Source organism: Fukomys damarensis, unplaced genomic scaffold, assembly GCF_012274545.1.
Source record: "Fukomys damarensis isolate Sample0158 unplaced genomic scaffold, DMR_v1.0_HiC HiC_scaffold_14, whole genome shotgun sequence".
NCBI lineage: Eukaryota > Metazoa > Chordata > Mammalia > Rodentia > Bathyergidae > Fukomys > Fukomys damarensis.
The window spans coordinates 81,644,801-81,656,546 of NW_022900926.1; the positions used below are offsets into that span (position 1 = coordinate 81,644,801).

The following is an 11,746-nucleotide window of genomic DNA, read 5'->3' on the forward strand; positions in this document are numbered from 1 at the left end:
AACAAAAGGGCAAAAACATACACTGGAGAAAAGATAGCATCTTTAATAAATGGTGGTGTCAAAATTGTCTATCCATATGCAGAAGATTGAATCCAGACCCATCTCTGTCACTATGTACTAAATTAAAATCAAAATGGATCAAGGAACTTAATTTAAAAATAGAAAATACATAGCCTGGAGGACAATAAAATAGGTAAAACTTTTGAAGTCATAGGTATAGTCAAGAACACTGGTTGTACAGGAAATAGTACCAAGAATCAGCAAATGGAATTGAATTACATTAAAGAGCCCCTGCATAGATAAAGAAATAAACAATAAAGTGAAAATACAGTTTACAAAATGGATGTAAAAATTTCCAGGTATTTCTCAGACAGAAGACTAATACCTAGAATATATAAAGAACTTAAAAAATTAGATCCTCCAAATAAAAGACCCAATCAAAAAATGGTTAAATGAAATAAATGGGCATTTCACCAAAGAAGTACAAATAGTCAATAAATACAGAAAGAAATGTTCAACATTATTGGCTGTTAGATAAATGCAAGTTAAAGCAACACTGAGATTCCATCTTACCTTTGAAAAATGACCATACTTTAGACATCAAATAATAACAAATGCTAGCAAAGATGTGGGGAAAAGGGAATCATCCTACATTTTTGTTGGAAATGTAAACTAGTACAACTGTTGTGGAAATTAGTATGGAGATTCCTCAAAAGCTTAAAAGTAGAAATTCCATTTGACTCAGCTATTCTACTTCTACATATCTTTCTGAAAGAGTTAAATATATCACATTATAGTGATACATACATAGTCATGTTTTAGGCAGCACAATTCATAATATCTAATTCTTGGAAGCAGATTATATATTCACCAACAGTCAAATGGATAAAAATGTGGTTCTTACATACAGTGGAGCACTACTCTGCCATAAAGAAAAACTTAAGTCATTTGTAGGAAGATGGATGCACCTTGAGATAAGTAAAATAAATCAGATACAGAAGCTTAAATATTACATGGTTTCTCTTATGTGAGAAAACCAAATTGTAAATAAAAATGTGAAATAAAGTATAGATAATAGAAAGTAGGGAGATAGCTCTTTCTCCAATGGGCAGGGGATCAAGAGATGGAGGGGGGTGAAAGGGGAGGGATTCTGGATGAAAGTGGGAATTGAGCTGCGTCATGTTAGGATAACATAACTCCCCAGGAGGAATGTAGCATTATGCATGGAAAATATGTACAGTACTAACAGAAAATTTCTCATCCAGTAAATTTTCAAAACCCCAGTAATAATACAGAGGCATAGACAGTCGTAATATTTTTTACATTGCTGAACTTAGCACCAGTGAGGTGGCCATCACTGTAAGTAGATTGGACTAAAATGAAAGAAAATATAATAAGATTTTTTAAAAATTCAAAGAACAAAACAAAAAAGGCTATAATTTGCATTTTTTTGGTCTTTCTTCCCAACTCTGGGAGCCGAGGTCTTCTGCTTTGCCAAAATCATCTAGAACAATTATTAGAGCATGAAGACAAGTGGTAAACATTCCCGTGATCACTTCAGAATTCCCAAATAGAAAGCAATATCTTTGCTACTAATATTTCACAGATACCCCAGGCTCTAGATCAGTATTATCTGTAATGTCATATTAAATCTTTTTGTTTCAAAATGTCTATATTTTTATGGACAGAAAAGCTCAGTATAGTTGTCTTTCAAGAAAACATTTTTCTAAATGCAAAGTGGTTATGCTCATATTTCATATCCTTATATTCTAATGTTTTACGTATAAAAGAATTTTATATGCATCTATCAAAACCTATAAAGTCATTAGTCCTTTTTGGAAAAAATTTTAATTAGTTAATATGCTTTACTGTTTTCTACATGAAAAGTAGAAAATTAACATTTGTCATTCTACTTTAGCGAAAGCAAAATGGTCTAGGGGGCAAATCATACAGAAACTTGATGGTGTAAGGTTGAAATCACCTTCTAATAAGAAATTCTAAACTGTGGACTCTACATGATGGCTCATGGATAACTGAAACTACAGAGAGTAAAACCTGAGATAAAGGGAAAATATATACAAAGTATGGGGACTTAAATATATATTTTTGAAGGGTAACAATGTTCTAGAACATATTATTAAAATGTCTTGCTAAGGACATAGAAAATAAAAAGTTTCAAAAGTTTTGGGAATTTTTTATATTTTTAAATGATAATGACTTCATATAATTTTTACATGCCTTTTGGACAGTAAACAAATCTTGGAAACAGTGCAATAAGGTCATCATATACACTGTCGTTTAAACTGAACAACTTTATACTCTGAAGTTGCTTAAAAAGAACAGAAGCAATTATTTTTAAAGTGGTTGTAGGTGCATAAACTTCTTATCCCCTTGAGCAAAAGTCAAGATTAAAGGTTACATTTATTAGGGACTGGAAAATATCTGTGCTGTGGGACAATTGGTTGCTTGAAATATTAGGGAAAAGTTATAAAACTGTTTTATTTGCAGTTTGAAATGAAATTGTGGTTACTTCTACTTTCTCAGTCCATTCTGCCTGTGCCCTCTTGAACCCAAGGAGCATGCCCAGAGCATGTAAATGAGAGGCCTGGGCCTTTGCCTGGCTGCATGCACAGGCCTCTACTGAGGCTGGATAAGAGGCTCCTTGTCTCCCTTGCCTGGAGACTTCTGTGAGGTCCACAGATTAGCAGCGGCCAGGAAGTCAAAGGCTGAAAGGATGGTTGACTGACTCAGTGAATAAAGCTCTGGATGTTACATTACTTCTGGCTTGAAGCATATGGAATCAGTCCTGCAGCTATCAAAGGGGTGGTGAAAAAATCTTCCACTAGCTTGGGTTGGCCAGTCTGTGTGTGCTGAACCAAAAAGCAAACTGAACAAAGACATCTAAATTTACAGCTCCAGTTAAAGAGCTGGGAGGCTTATCCAGTATACAGAAAGTACTATTCAATATGGCTCTTCACACATTTTAGTGTGTTTATTCTAGAATATAAAAATTGCATTTTATACATGTCTATCTTTATCTCTCTCAACCTCTATAAATCTATATTTCACTATATATATTTATAAATTTATTCTTCTGCCCCAACTTGTCCAGTCTCTGAAATAAATTGATTTCTAAAAATACTGATTTTTAAATATATAGGTATAATACAATATTGCTTTTTAAAATAGACTGACATATAAAGCTTGTATATAAAAATATGCATTTATCTTATAGCCTGTTAATATTGCAAGGACATGGAATTTTCCATACCTAATCTGTCCTGTTGATAGTCATCATATTACACAAATCTGGTCACAAATTTCTTCCCTACTTGTATTTTTAGACTTTTGTTTTGTAAAATACTACTAAGAAACAAACAAACAAAGAAAATTATTTACAGGTTGCAAATGAACCTAGGTGATTAGGGAGACTAATCATTGGTATTTTGAAATTAAAATCAAGTCCAATAAATTAAAATAGTTAAGAAAAAGAGGATAAATGCACAGGAGTGATAAGCACTGTTTCTTAGTCTAAACTGCCATTCAAACTGGTCTTGCCATTTACTAGTTTAGTAATGTTGATCAAATTATGTAATGTCTGTGCCTCAGTTTCCTTACCTGCTAATAAGAATGATGATAGTACCTGTCTGATAGAATTTTGAGAGTTTTTAAAGGAGTTAACATATGGAAAGTTTTAGAATAGTGTGTGACACATAACACCATTTAAGTGTTGACTGTTATAACAGCTATTGTAGGCTCTTTACCTACAATTTTAAAAAGGACTATTATCTAGAATATATAAAGAACTCAAAACAATAAGCCCCCCAAATATAAAGACCCAATTCAAAAATGGGCATCTGAAATGAACAGACATTTCTCAGGCAAAGAAGTAAAAGCAGCAAGTAAATATATGAAAAAATGTTCCACATCACTGGTCATTCGAGAGATGCAGATGAAAACAACCCTGAGATTCCACCTCACCCCACAAAGAATGGCTGCTATCAAGAAATCAACCAATAACAAATGTTGGCGGGGTTGTGGGGAGAAAGGAACCCTTCTCCATTGTTGGTGGGAGTGCAGACTGGTGCAGCCACTATGGAAATCAATATGGAGACACCTCAAAGAGCTGGGACTAGAGGTTCCATTTGACCCAGCCAACCCTCTGCTGGGTATCTTTCCAAAAGAACTAAAAGAATCATATGACAGTGATATATGTACACCCATGTTTATAGCGGCACAGTTTGTAATAGCTAAAACTTGGAAACAGCCCGTTTGCCCATCAGTTGGAAACTGGATAAAGATGTGTTTTTTCTATGAAATGGAATATTACTCAGCCATAAAGAATAGAAAATAGATTCATTCATAGGAAAATGGATACATATTGAGGATATACTCTTAAGTGAAATAAATAAGTCACACATCCGTAAATACTGAATAGTTTCTCTGGTATGAATAAACTGTAATAGTACATAAGATCCTAATGAGATAACTGACATTGTGAAATAGGAAGAAAAGGGCTAAAGGTGTAGGGAAGGTGGGATGGGTAGGGGAAGGGTAATAAGAGAAAAGGAAAAAATGTGAGAAAATGGAAAGATGGAAATAAAGTATTTGTAAATGGGGAGGGGAGGGGCTGAAGGGAGGGCAGGAACGAGGGGAAAAAAAGAGAACCAAAACCTGTCATGTAGAGGTACAAGATCCCAACAATGAATGTAACTGCACTGTATCCCTAAAATGTACCAATAAACTCAGCAAAAAAGAAAGAAAATATAGGGATCATTATAACTTAGGTGATGAATGCTATTTCCCAAATTAAATGTGGGAATACCGAAGTTTTCCCAAGGATTTTCACTAAGAAAATACAAATTGGGCCAGGGATTTGGCTCAGTGCTTCCGCTGCCTGTCTCACAAACACAACGACCCAAGTTCGATCCCCTGTACCAAAAAAAAAAGAAAAAAAGAAAAAAGAAAATGCAAGTTTACAAAATTTATATGGCAATTTACAATGTGTTTTCCAAACTTTTTAGTCTGCTGGTGTGACATAACTATAGGAAGCTAGCAAATACATTTTTGACAGTTTTGTTTGAATTGAATATTTTATATAATATTTTAAAAAGTCTATCATTTTCAGTGTTATAAAAGATTAACTTTGAGTCTTTTTCTTTTAAATATAAATCTTACATTTGACACATTTTTAATGTAACATTTCATCTAGCATTTGTTACGTAACAGATGTTTGTTTATTGTAGAACATTTAAAAGATAAAAAAGCTCAAAGAATCAAATGAAAAACACTTACAATGACAATACCCAAAGGTGACCATTTTCCAAATTTCACTTTGTTCCCTGTGGTCCATTGCTCCTTGCACATGTGTATATCTATCTATTAATACACACGTCCACTGGAATTGTAGCACATATACTGCAAGGTACTTAGATGTTATGAATGGGGGGCCGAGTCACAATGACAGAATCTGGCCGTATCATTTCCTGGTGGTATGAACCAAACCAATCACTTATTCTTTCTCAATCGCATTTTCCTCACCCATACAGAGGAATGGTAATATCAAGGAATTGTTGAAATTACTTAATATTCTTGAATAATAAATAGATTTTTATTATTTTTAACCATACATCATGAAGTCATACAGTAAGTCCGCAACTTGCAAACAGTCAAGTTGTGAACTTTCACAGATATGAATGGACCTTGCATTAGGAACATCCGTAGATGCAAACAAATCGCGAAGTAGCTGATGTGTCTGCTGGACATTGTCACAGTCGTGCTGCTGTGTGCTTATTGTATGCTACCATAGTGTACAGTAGCACAGTGCTCAGTCAGCCCAGGATGGCTAGAAGCAAGGGGAAAAGCATTGGTGATGTGGAGGGGACCCGTAGGAAGTACAAAGCAATAATAATTGTATATTTGTTTCAAAAGTGTTTGAGACTCACTTTGTCAGACTTATAAACAAATTCATTTTATCAACTTTCTCCTGGAATGGAACTTGTTTCTAAGTTGGGGACTTACTGTATTATTAAATATTATTAATCACATTAACACCAAAATATGGAAAGTTAATACTAATAATGAAAGTTATTATTAAATAACTTTTGAAATAGAGGTTTTAAGGGTAATATAGTTCATTATGATTACGTTATGAGTAATATAAGTATTTGTTTCATTTTCTTTCAACTATAAGTGACAGAAGAGCTAATTCAAAGTAGCCTCAATAGTAAGAATTCTTTCTGTCTCACACACCAAGAGGACTTGAGGTAGATTTATTTCAGAATGGAAGAGTTTAACACATAGTGCATGACTGCATCAGGTACCCATATTCTGCACACTGCTCTGCTTTTCTCTTCTCAGAACAGAGTGTATGGCCTTCTTGCATGAGGCTGGGTGCTTTCATGGTTCCAAGACATTGGCACCCTTCTAGGCATTGAGTGTGGATACATCAAAGCTGACAGCTCGGAAACAGCAGGTCTCTGACTAATGTTCTTTACAAGAGCAAGAAAAATCTTTGCCAGAGGCTGATTTACTTTCATATTTCATTGGCCAGAAACATGTCACATGCTTGTTTGGGGCCACACAATGGAAATAGTATTATTCTGGCAGGCTTAACAAATCCTAACGGGAGAGGGCTCATCTTCACTGAAGCCCATGAATGCCCTGTGTTGAGCTGAGTGGAGGTCCTTTGCACATGAAGGAAGAGGAGAGTGGCTGGCTGCTCAGTAAATACCCAACAGTGCCTGCCATGTTATTACTGTATTTTTAGTAATTTTTTTCTAGGCAGACATTTTTTATTATAAGTATCATAATGTCATCTTTGAAGACACTCATTTATTCATCTCTTTAATTGTGTCCCTAGTTCAGGTTACTACAAATAGATTTCTTAAGTGAAATAATCTAGTTAAATCTCTTGGTGTATGCTGTCAATTTGGAAACAGCTCAATTGTCCATTAACTGGAGATTGGATAAAGAAAATGTGTGTTTTTAAAAAAATATATAGTATTACTCATCCATAAAAAAAGAGAAATTAGAGACATTTATAGCTAAATGGATGCACATTGAGGTGATACTCTTAAGTAAAATACATAGGACATGCATATAGGAAGAAAAGGGGCAAAGGGGAAGGGGGAGGGGTGGGGAAAGGAAAGAAGGGAATGGAATTAATATGAGAAAATGAAGAAAATGGAAACAAAGTCTTTGTGATAGGAAGGGGTGGAGGGGTTGAAGGGAGGGCAGGGCGATGGGGAAAAAGAACCAAGATAGATTACATAAAGGCATATTCTCCAATGATGAATGTTATTATATTGTATACCTACAATGTACCGATAAAATTCATTAAAAATACATTTTTTTCAGTTATTTACATCTTCACATGATTTTTTTCAATGCATTATGTTGAGTGGTACTTCCTGGGTAATGGTGACAAAAACAATAATTCTGGATATTTTTGTCTTGTTCTTGACTTTTAGGTGAATGCTTCAAATACTCCAAGTTTGTGAAGATTTTCTTCTTTTTATAAATATCCACCATCAGGTAATTCTTTTCCTATGAAAGATCATTTAATGTTAAAAGTGCTGAAATTTATCAGATGCCTTTCATATATTTATTGAGAGGATTGTACAGTGTTTTTTGTATAATTTATTGTACTGATGAATAATTTTTACCAGCTTTCAATGTTAAATTACCATAGAATTACATGGGATAAGTTCATTTTTATGCCAAATTATCATTCTATATCCTCCCGGATACGTGTAAGTTGCCTTCTGGCGGATCCTCAAAGTATTTGGGAGACTAAACAAAAACAACTGATAATTGCACTATAGAAGGTAAGGCCAGAACCACAGCTGGGGAAACACAATGTTTTGCTAAAATGGTGATCCTGTATTTATGCTTTGTGTGGCTTGAGATCCCTCTTATTCCAAATAATACTTGCTTTGACAGAATCATTTTCAGTGCTTCAGGATTCTGTTAGTTTCATAAAGATGTATTACCTGAAATAAATATGGCAGAGAGCAATTATTACTCCAATATTGCCAAGAACACAAATGTTTGGGCTCTATAGGAGCTCTAATTAAAGTGTACTGATCACCTATATTTAGAGTTGAAGGGTCAAGCTCTCTGTCATATGAAAGCATTAGAATCTTAAATCAATACCTCAAAAATAATGTGTTATGAATAACATATAGATGGTATAAAATGTCAATATGGTGATTCCACAGAATAATTAATTTGCTTATTATTTCCTGAATAGATGACAGGAAAGTACTCTTTTAAATGAAGGATATTGAAAAGGACCAGAAACAAATTTGTGTTAAAAAAAAAGAGATCAATTATTTACAAGAATTTGAAATTGAGTTAAGCTATAATCCAGAATTAATAAACTAAGAGTGCATAATTAATGCTCACTGAGCATGTTTAATTCTCTAGGAAATTTATTTATGCTATTTCTGTTCATCCAAAACTTGTCACTGGCCACTACTTCATAGATGAAGAAACTGAAGCCTGGAGAATTTAAGTGTCTTGTTGTAATTGCTCAGTTGATCAAGATTGAGCTAGAATCAAGTGAAGTCAAGTCACTCTTAAAGCTGGGATGCCTTTCACCTAGGGAATCTGGGGACAGTTAAGAATTTTGATCTCTTGTGGTATCAGTGAGTACATTGCTAAAGAAAAAAGCTTAAGAATTTACTTGTGATGGAATTTATCTTGTCTTGAATATCTGTGTTAAATTCTGCTTTCACATTTATGTATCTTTTCACAGTGTAGCCCCTTGTTTCTTTTTTTTTTGTTGTTATTATCTTGATTTAAAAAATATTAAAAGAATCTTCACAATGACATTCAGTTTTCTTTTGTAAAACTAAGTGAGCTAGATATACAAGAATAGATAAGTAGTGGGGAGTAATTTAGTTATTACCCATATCATGTCTTTGTTAATATCTTTAAGAAAAACCAATCTGATTTTTTTTCTTTTTTTATTGAGTTTATTGGTACATTTTAGGTATACAGCACAGTTACATTCATTATTGGGATCTTGTACCTTTGCATGACAGGTATTGGTTCTTATTTTTTCCCCTTGTCCCTGCCCTCCCTTCACCCCCTCCTCTCCTCCCCATTTACAAACACTTTATTTCCATTTTCTCATACTTTTTTCTTTTGCCTTATTACCTTTCCCCTACCCTTCCCACTTTCCCACACCTTTAGTCCTTTTCTTCCTATTTAACATTGTCAATTATCTCATTAGGATCTTATGTAGTATTATAGTTTTTCACACCAGAGAAACTATTCAGCATTTATGTGTGACTAATTTATTTCACTTAGGAGTTTATCGTCAATATGTATCCATTTTCCTATGAATGAATCTAATTTCTCATTCTTTATGGCTGAGTACTATTCCATTTTATAGAAAATCCACATCTTCTTTATCCAGTCTCCAACTGATGGGCAAATGGGCTGTTTCCAAGTTTTAGCTATTACAATCTGTGCCACTATAAACATAGGTTCACATATATCAGTGTGATATGATTCTTTTACCAATCTGATTTTTGAATGGGGACTAGGCAAAGGATTTGAACTAGAAATGGTCTTGCAAAAATATTTAGTTTTTTAAATCCTTCTGGTAAATGAAAAAATTAGAATAAAATATCTAAACACATAATTTATAACTTATGGATTTAAAATTTTTTGATTGAAATAGCAATGCAAATATTGGCATTGGCTTGAAAGAAATAAACATTCCAGTATACAGGTGGATGATGAAAAAAATGTATGTAACCAGTTGATATAATAATAACAGGGCAATTTGTCAGTGTTTACCAAAATGTTCAAAATATGCAGAGGTTATGATCCTTTGTACAGGATCAGAAGACAGACCAAAAAATACAGGCTTGGAGTACAGAACATCCTGCACCTATCTCTATCAGAAAGATATTCATTATAAGGTCCTAAGCTGTTTATGCAATAGCAAACGAGGCCAATGTTGAGTTTCCAGGAGTGAATGCTGGGATGGTTTGCATACAGTTTGAGTGTGTGCCCAAGGTTCATGTGTTGGAAGCTTTGTCCTTAGTGTAGGGGTAATGGGAGGTAATGGAACTCTTTTAAAAAAATTAATTTTATTAGCACATTTTAGGTATTTAATATAATGACATTTATCATTGGAAATTTGGACCTTTACATAATATATCTCAATTCTTATTTTTCCCCATTCTCCTGCCTTCTCTTGAACACCTCCAACTCTATTTACAAAGACATTGTTTCCATTTTTTCATTTTATTATGTTAATTCCATTCCTTTCTCTCTTTCCCCTACACTCCCACTTCCCCTTCACCTTTACACTTTTTCTTCCTATTTCACATGATCTATTATACATTTGGAACTCTTGAAAGCTGAGGCTTAGTTCAAGGTAATTAGATCACTGGGAACACTGCTCTTGAAAGGATCAATGTAGTTCTTGTGGTTCTCCAATTAATTTCTGAACAAATGCGGTCCCTTAAAAAGGAGCAAGACTGGCACCTCTCTGATGGCTGGCATCCTGTGTTGCTATGTGATTTCTCCCTCTTGCCTATTCTTCCACCATTTATTAGGCTATCCATTATTAGATCCTCACCATAGCTGAAGTGATGCCAGTAACCTATCCTTGAACTTGCAAAATTATGAGCCTAATGAACCTTTTTGCTTTATATATTTCTCAGCCTCAGGCATTTTGCTATGTAATGGAACATGAAGTAGCACAACTCTCAAGACACTTGCAGAACTCCTCTGCAGAGGCAAGACACTGACATGTTCTGTCAAACTGGTAGGCTGCTGCTCTTAGTGATAGTTCCAGAACCTTGCCACTTCTGCCAAAACTGGCACTAAATGAATACCTCCAGTCTAATTTCTTTCCCCAATTCTAAATTCAAGATTTGTAAAAATACACTTCACAAAGAATATATATGACATCTGGAATTCTAGTCGATGTAAGTTACAGTATTTCATGTCTTTGCAATACAAAAAGACATTTAAGAAAGATACTATACTAGATATTGAAGAGTCAAATATCCATTTCTGTACTATTCAGCAATTGTACCACTAAGATTTGATTCTAAAGAACCATATATGTGTCCAAATATATGGAAAACATAATATTTATGATTATATGTTTTATAATAGTGGAAAATTGGAAATAATATTAATGATTACCAACGTACCATCAACATTAACCATGGAACCACTGGATATGAGCCTATAAAACAAAATCTAGGTGGCCTTTGGTTTGGCATTGAGTTTTTAGATACAACTCTAAAAATGACCATTCATTAAAATAAGAATTAATAAGCTGAACTTAATTAAAATTAAAAACTTCTGTACTGTAATAGAAAATGTTAAGAGAATGAAAAGATAAGTCACAGAATGGAAGAAAATCTTTCAAACTACATAAAATGTAAAAAATTAGTATTAAAAGTCAACAATAAGAAAACACCTTAATTAAAAATAGTCCAAAGATCTTACTGAATACCTCACCAAAGAAACTACACAGATAACAAATAAATGTATGAAAAGATGCTCAGTATCATCAGTGGAAATTCAAACAACAATGAGATAGAGCTACACAACCATCAGAATGGCTAAAGTCCTAAAGAGTGACAAAACCAAGTGCAGGCAAGAATGTATAGCAACAGTACCTGTTTTCTACTGTAGATATGAATATAAAATGATACAGCCATTTTGGAAGAAGTTGCGGCACATTCTTTTTTTTTTTTTTTTTTTT

At 33.8% G+C, this 11,746-nt stretch overlaps 1 long non-coding RNA gene across 3 annotated transcripts in view; it reads left to right on the plus strand.

The window, feature by feature from the left end:
- Nucleotides 1-11,746, plus strand: part of LOC104871474 — a 236,486-nt gene that overhangs the window by 120,673 nt on the left and 104,067 nt on the right. For all 3 annotated transcript variants that reach the window (XR_782876.1, XR_782878.1, XR_782877.1), the window contains one exon: nt 7,473-7,536. This is a non-coding gene — a long non-coding RNA (uncharacterized LOC104871474). The remainder of the gene's footprint in view (nt 1-7,472; nt 7,537-11,746) is intronic.